The sequence below is a fragment of the Zophobas morio genome, unplaced genomic scaffold (genome assembly GCF_036711695.1).
Source record: "Zophobas morio isolate AGI-343-1 ecotype UQ-CSIRO unplaced genomic scaffold, CSIRO_AGI_Zmor_V1 ptg000221l, whole genome shotgun sequence".
Classification (NCBI taxonomy): Eukaryota; Metazoa; Arthropoda; class Insecta; order Coleoptera; family Tenebrionidae; genus Zophobas; species Zophobas morio.
The window spans coordinates 84,005-91,956 of NW_026972325.1; the positions used below are offsets into that span (position 1 = coordinate 84,005).

The 7,952-nt window shown below is 20.0% G+C and overlaps 1 long non-coding RNA gene across 1 annotated transcript; it reads left to right on the plus strand.

Moving 5' to 3' along the window:
• Positions 1–4,258: 4,258 nt before the first annotated feature.
• On the plus strand, positions 4,259–6,471 carry LOC135146259 (uncharacterized). Its single transcript, XR_010283760.1, has 3 exons — positions 4,259–4,334; positions 4,609–4,728; positions 6,405–6,471. It is a non-coding gene; the product is annotated as an uncharacterized LOC135146259 (long non-coding RNA).
• Positions 6,472–7,952: the final 1,481 nt, after the last annotated feature.

Consider the following 7,952-nt stretch of genomic DNA (forward strand, 5'->3'; position numbering starts at 1 on the left):
TCAAAACAAATTTGCTTTAGTTTTGCTAATAGAATAACTATTAAAATTAGTTAAACTTTATTTTTACTTTAACTTATAGCGTTTATAAATATGCGAGTATGTATAGCTAAAAGTTATTTAAAGTTGCTTTAGTTTTGCATATAGAATTACTATAAATTTAGTTGAAGTTTTGTTCAATTTATAATTTATAGTTTATAGATAAGCGAAGCCAAAAGTTAACCTAAATTGCTTTGGTTTTGATTATAGTATTACTATTATATTTAGTTAAACATTTGAATTTATTGAGTTTTTATTGCTAAAATCAGTAACTTTCCTACAGTTTTGTTCATAGCAATGCTATCTTTTGGCCCCCGCAAAATGACCACAACCGTAATAACAAACTTTTTACTTTTAACTAAAAGCTCTTATTTAACGTATTATACTTGAAAACTTTTCTTTTTAAAAAGTAGGGCTTTTGGATAGTTGATTTTTCTCAGAATTATTTAGACCGAAAACAGTTATTATAGGTATTAAATTCCCCTTTTAAATGGGGATTTCTCCTTCAGAATTAAAAAAACAATTAAAAAGGAAATATAGAGAGCGGCCAAAGCGGGAGGTGATTTTTAATTTTATTAAAATAAAAATTTACTGAAAAATACATTGACTTTATTTATTTAGTTTTTTCAAGAATTCAAGTATTATTTGTACAAGATGTAATAAAAATATATAAATGTAAACTAATTTAATGTGTATACTTCGAAATCAAAATCTTCAGGTACCTTCCACGCCCGTAATTAGCTACAAGAAACGTAATCTTTTATATAATCCCAAAGGTTTTTATTAAATACTTCTAAAAGTTGTTTATATTACGTAAAAAGTGGTTGCTGTCAATTTTTTATAAACATTAAAAATTTACAAAGCTGAGTTAATTTATTTTATCATGTTTATAGACTTGTTAACCTTTTTGTTACTAATTAAGTAATTTTTAAGTAATTTAAGTAAAAATACTCTTTTTATTTTTTATATGAATTTTCTAAATTTACTTTTTATTATATAATATAATCACTTTTTATATATTATTTAAATTTTTTTAATTATTATTCTAAACTTTTATTTATTGATTTAACATTCAGTTGTTGCCTTTTCATAATTTTCTAAATCGTATTTTGTTTTAATCTTTTATAACTTTTGAATCTAATATATTATATAAATCATTTATAATTTGAATTTATAAATATTTTATTATTTTTTTAAATAGTTATGTTGAAATTAATTTAATATTTGTATTTCTAGAATCTAAAACATGTTTCGATCATGAACACAACAATAGTTTTAACATTTTTGGGGTTTCCAGCTCTTCTGGCGATCCGCCATTTCGCTTTCCTTTGCTTTCTGATGAACCGAATGAAAATTTAAATAATAATAATAATAGTGATAATAACGATAAATTAACTTATTGCCTCGAAGAAAATAATTATAACTCTACGATTCTTAAAGTAATTCAATACTACCATTTTTTTATCTTATGAAAATAGTTTTTAATGAATCATTTTTAATTATTCAATATTTATTTAAAAAAATTAATTTAATTTTATATTCTAGAGTGATTTATTAAATTACTTTGATTTTCTTTATGAGCATTAACCTTTTTGCATCCATAAAAAGTTTTCAAAACTTTCTGATTTTCTGATTTTTATTCATTCTCATTTATTATTAAAAAGTTTTATAAAGTATCACTTTATTTTTTTAATAAAAATTTAGTATTATTAATGATAATTTTTTAACTTTTTTTTAAATGTAACTGTACTGATCTTAAAAAGTATTTCGATACTTTTTGTAATTTAAACTTTTAATTTTATTAAATTTCTTATAAAAAATATATTTGTTGATTTATTTATTATAATTTTTTAGGAAAAATTAAATTATTTCTAAACTTTTTATAATTTTGTAAGATATATTAAAGGACTTTGAATTTCTTTCTATACTTTAACTTTTTGCAAATATTAATGTTTTTAGTATTTTTTATTATATTATTAACAGTATTATGTGGTAGTATATATTTTATTAATTAATTTTTTTTAATATATTATTTTTTACTTTTTTACTTTTTAAGATTGTCACTGAACTATTCTTAAAGTAATTCTTTACTTAGTTTACACAAAAATTTAATTTTTCTTTAATTTCTCATAAAAAATATATTAAATTTTATTTTTTATTTATTAATATATTTTTAAAAGAAATTTATATTTATAAACTTTTGTGATTTTGAATAATTATATATATAACTTGGACCTTTATGCTTTAACTTTTTGCATAATTTAAGTAGTTTATAGTACTTTCTATTATTATTTTATATATATCCTTTTATTATCAAAAAAGTTTATAACTTATAATTATTAGTTTTACTTTATTTTATTTTTTTAATATAAATTATTATTATTATTGCTTTAGAATTTTTAACTTTTATTATATATTTTACTATTTTTTTTTTATATAAAAAGTTTATGATTTTGTATAATTATTTTTTATATTTATTATTTATAAATATAATTGTTATTTTTTGATTTTTTAATTTTCATTATATTTTTCTATATTACTTTTTTATTTTTAAAACTCATTATAAATTTTTATATTATTTTTATTATAATACTGTATTCTTTATGGCTTTATATTATACAAGTGTATTATCTTTTTTTATTGAATATATAATTATTATATTTTTTTATATTTATTACGTTTTTATATATTTTTATAATATTTTTATTTATTTATTACATTTTTTTATAGCTTTATATTATTATAATATTAGATTTATTATAAAAGTATTTATTTATTTTTATTATTTATATATTATTTTTATAATTATAAAATATTTTTTATACTTTATATTATTATTTAATAGTTTTTCTATAGAAGATTTTTTTTATTATTATTGTATAAAACCATAATTATATTTCTTTTAACTTTTATTATATATATTTTTTATATAGTTTTATTATGCCTTCATATGCTTTTTTATAGTTGTTATAAAAAATAATTTTTTTTTATTTAATATATAATTATTTTATCTTTTTAACTTTAGATATATATTTTAATATTATTTTTATTAATTTATCATTTTTATGGCTTTTTATTATTATTTATTATTTTATTTCTATTATTTAAATATAGTTATTATTTTAAAGGTTTCTTACTTTCATTTAATGATTTTATATTGTTTTTGTTACTTTATTATATTTTTTATGACTTTATATAATTATCTATAATAATTATTATGAAAGTACTTTATTTCCGTTTTAATTTTTTATATTGTTAACTTTTTTTATAAATTTATATATTATTTATATTATTCTATTATATTTTTTATGACTTTTTATAATTATTTTTATTATACTTATTATAAAAGTATTTTTTTTAAGACTTCATATTATTTATTATAATTACAAAAAATTTTTTTATCTTTTATATATAATGATTATTATAACTTATATTAATATGCTCTTTTATTTTTATTTTATTATTTATTATATTTTTATTACGTTATTATTTAATAACTTTTATTATATATTTTTATATTATTTTATAATTTTAATATAATGTATAACTTTTTATTACTATTTATTGTATTTCTTAAATTAATATATTATTTATAAATTTAATATTTTATTATGTATTTATATATTATTATAAACTATTTCGTATATTTGTTATTTATTATTTATATGTTAAAGATGGCAAATATTTTATTTATATTCTATTTATATTTTTAGTTAAATATACAAACTTATTATTATTGTTATAAGAATTTGTTTTATTTATTTATATATTTCATTATATATTTATATAATATTCTATTGAATAAACTTATTATTATTATTATTTTGTAAAATTTATATATTTATTATGTTACTTACATATTTCATATTTTTTTAATTATTTTATATATAAAATTTATTATTATCACTTTTTACTTTTTTAGAAAAATATTTTTAATTATTAAAATATTTATATATATTTAGTATTTTTTTTAATAAAAAACTTTAAAATTATAATAATTACTCAAAAGTTTTTTTATATTATAAATAAAAGTTTATAAAATATACGAAAACTTTTTAACTTTTTTTAAAACTTTTAGACTCCAGAAAAAAAGCCGTTTTCTATAAAAAAGTAATATTTATTATTATTGATATTATTATTACTAATATTGTTATTATTATTATTATCACTATTACTATTATTATTATTGTTATTATTACTATATATTTTTTAAAACTCTTAGTTCTTTTACTGATACTTTGAATGGATCGCAGAAACTTCCAAGTTTGTATCACAATTTACAGAATCAGTTTGACTTTGTGAGTTTCTTATAATAATAATAATAATAATAATAATAATAATAATAATAATAATAATAATAATAATAATAATAATAATAATAATAATAATAATAATAATAATGAAATAAAAACTACTGCTTATCAATAATAAAAAATATAATTATTTAATTTAAGACTATTTATTAACTATTAAAATCATTGGCTACTGGGTATCATTATTTAAAAGTGTTATAAACGTTGTGACTTTTACTATAATAATAATATATAATAATAATAATAATATTTTATTAAGACTTCTAGCCCGACTCGAAGCGATCACGACTGTCTCGATGATTTTATTGATCGAGCTCTGCAGTTTCGACTGGCGACGCCTCAAAAGTTTATTTCTACTGGCGCTTCCCTCCATCAATTTGTTATTATTTTTATTAATATTATTATTTATTATTATTATTTAATAATATGAAACTTAAAATTTATATAAAAACTAATAATTATTATTAATATAACAATTATATTAAGCCTGTTCGTCTTTTATTAACTTGCCTTATTTTATAATATATAAAAAGTTTATAAATATACCCTCGTTCAATATTATTTCGGTAAGTTTAGCTTAAGCTCTTTTTACTGTAGTTTGTAATATAGGAATTGTCTCCTTACTAAAGCCCTAACTACGTGGTTACCACGCGATGATTTGTTTTCAATTATTTATACGAATGTTGGGGCGTTTTTCGAAGCGTTTAAGTGATTAAAAAGTCAAGTTAGTTGTAGAACTTTACCTTTTTTACGTTTTCTTCGAGGTTATTCTCTAAGAACAAACAAGCACGTATTATAACCTAGAGTTTTTACATTCGTTGACGAGCTTTGTTAAGAACGTCCTAGTTAAGTGTCTTTCTTTAAACTCGCAGCACGTGCAATCTTTCCTTCAATGGCGATCAGACCCATACGACGTCGTCCAAAAATGTACATTCTTGGACGGAGTGAGGGAAAAATAAGTGTCTCTATCCCTTATTTATAGGAAAGCGTAAACTATCAATCGATAAAGAAAATGATGGAAAAGTGTCTTATAGATCGCACGTGCTTGTGGTGGTAGTCGTCTTTGCACGGGACCTGGGCGTCCAACGATTTTGAAAAAGCGGGGTGCAACTCTACTTTACAACCCGTGGCATAGGGTGCGAACGAATCTGCATGAAAAGCTTAAAACTCATAGTGACAAGATTCGATAGACCGGTTTTAAGATGGAAAGCACAACCTTCTGCTGGGCTTCATGCGAAATAAAACGTCACAACCGACTAAGCTTTGAGTTTGCGAAAAAGTACGGAATAGTCCTTTTCGGACGAGCCCGAGACCAATTTACGGTTCAGATGGGTTCAAATGCTGTTGGAAGCGATCATAATGTGGTGCAGACGTAAAAATATGGAGAAAAATGATTAGGATTTGGTCCTGTAAAACATCTAAAAGGGTTGGATATTTGGAAAAGGTGACTGGAAGCATCACCGCAAGCACGTGTTTAAACACTATTTAAACTGACGCGCCCAAAACATACGACTCGGGTTGTCCTCGCTCTTTACGGACTGGTGCCTGACACTTTGCTCTATTTGTACGATCATGGTTCCAATGCCTCTTGTCTCCGGTGCTACCCTGGTCCTCGCCAGGAACTCGAGCTTATAGGGATCAGCTTCTTCTAACTTGCACGAGTTTTGAACACGTGAACAATCCGAATGAATACATATTACACAGAACAATACTAGATTCTGCTTGCCTGCTGGCCAATGAGGATGCAAGTTGTGCGGGGCCGAAGGGGGCTATACTCACTAGGAAAAACTCTCTCAACTTCACAAACTACTCTTTTAATATTAAGCTTATGTAAGAGCAAGTATTATCAGACTACACCCGGAGCATGGGAGTGTACTGTGTGTAACTTTTAAAGGGATCCATAAAGTTACTGAAGAGTTATACTATACTAAATAAAAAAATGCAAAGCATTGAAACAGTTTTGAACGATAGTGTACAATAATAATAATAATAATAATAATAATAATAATAATAATAATAATAATAATAATAATAATAATAATCAAATAAAACTAGCTTGAATTTCAGCACTTCCCATTGGATTGGTCTTTGAAAAAGAAAGTTATTTTTTCAAGTTTTGAGCCATTTAATTGGTGCATTTCTTTTAAAGGCCATTCTTTTACTGATGTATTATTTATTTAATTTATTTATTTATTTATTTATTTATTTATTTATTTATTTATTTATTTATTTATTTATTTATTTATTTATTTATTTATTTATTTATTTATTTATTATTATTATTATTATTATTATTATTACTTGTAGTACCTTGGCTTATCCTCATTTGTGAGTAATTCTTATTCTGAAGTATCAATTTCTGAAATGAAATCTCTTTCTCAACTAAAAAAAGTTTATTAATTATTAATTACTATAAAAACTTTTTTTTGAAGAAAATTCATTAGTAAACTTTTATTATTAGGATTTTATTTACTCTAAATTTTTATATTTTTTTTAAAAACTTTTTTTTTAGTATAAAAAAAAATTTTTTTAAATAATATTAATATTAGACTTTTATATTTTATTATATATATTTATTATACACCAACTTTTAATATTTAACCTTTTTTATTTTATATTAAACTTTTTCTTTTTTTTTTACTTCTATAATAAAACTTTTTAATTAATTTTTTTTATTCCGAAAATATTTTTATTCAAAACTTTTTTTTATTATAAAATTTATCATATAAACTTTATATTTATAACTTCTTTCATGATTTTTTTATTTATTAAACTTTTTTATTTCAATAAAAAACTTTTCTTGTAAGTAAACTTTATTTATTATTATAACTATAATTCCAACTTTTTTACGTTTTATTTAAAATATAGAATACTTTTTAATTTCAACTTTTATATATTTATTATAAATATTTTTATAAAAAAACTTATAATAAAAACCTTTTTTAAACTTTTATTTTATATTACAAAATTTTCTATATTTTATCAAAAACTTTTCAGTTATTTTATTTTTCTTTATAGTAGAAAAAAATTTATATTCATAAAAAGTTTTCCTTTTCACTTATTTATATTTATTAGTATTTTATAATTATAATAAAAGTTTTACCTTTTTAAATAATAATAAATAGAAGACTTTTAAAGGTTTTTCTATAGAAATAATAAAAAGTTGTAAAAAATAAATAAATTTTTTATAGAGTAATAAAAAAAGAAAAGTTTTATTATTATTATTACTATTAATAATAAATCTTTTCATTATTTATGTGGAATTTATAGATATCTTTACTGCAACAAGCGCTTCTTTATTGGACTTACGAATCATTCTATACCTTGAGGAGCGAATCTTTTAATTGTGAATGGTCAACTTTTTAATTTTTATTACTGGTCGGAAATCAAATTATTTGTTGGGGTCTTTCCTTCATTAAAATAGTTTTATAAAAAAATAAAAATTATATTATTATTGCCACTACTTTAATTGTAGGTGACCAGTTTTTTTTATTGGTCAGAAAACAAATTATTTGTTGTGGTCTTCTATAATAATGTATTTTTTAAACGTAATAATTGTAACAATTTTGATTAGTTAACATTAGTTTGGCACAATCTTTTACT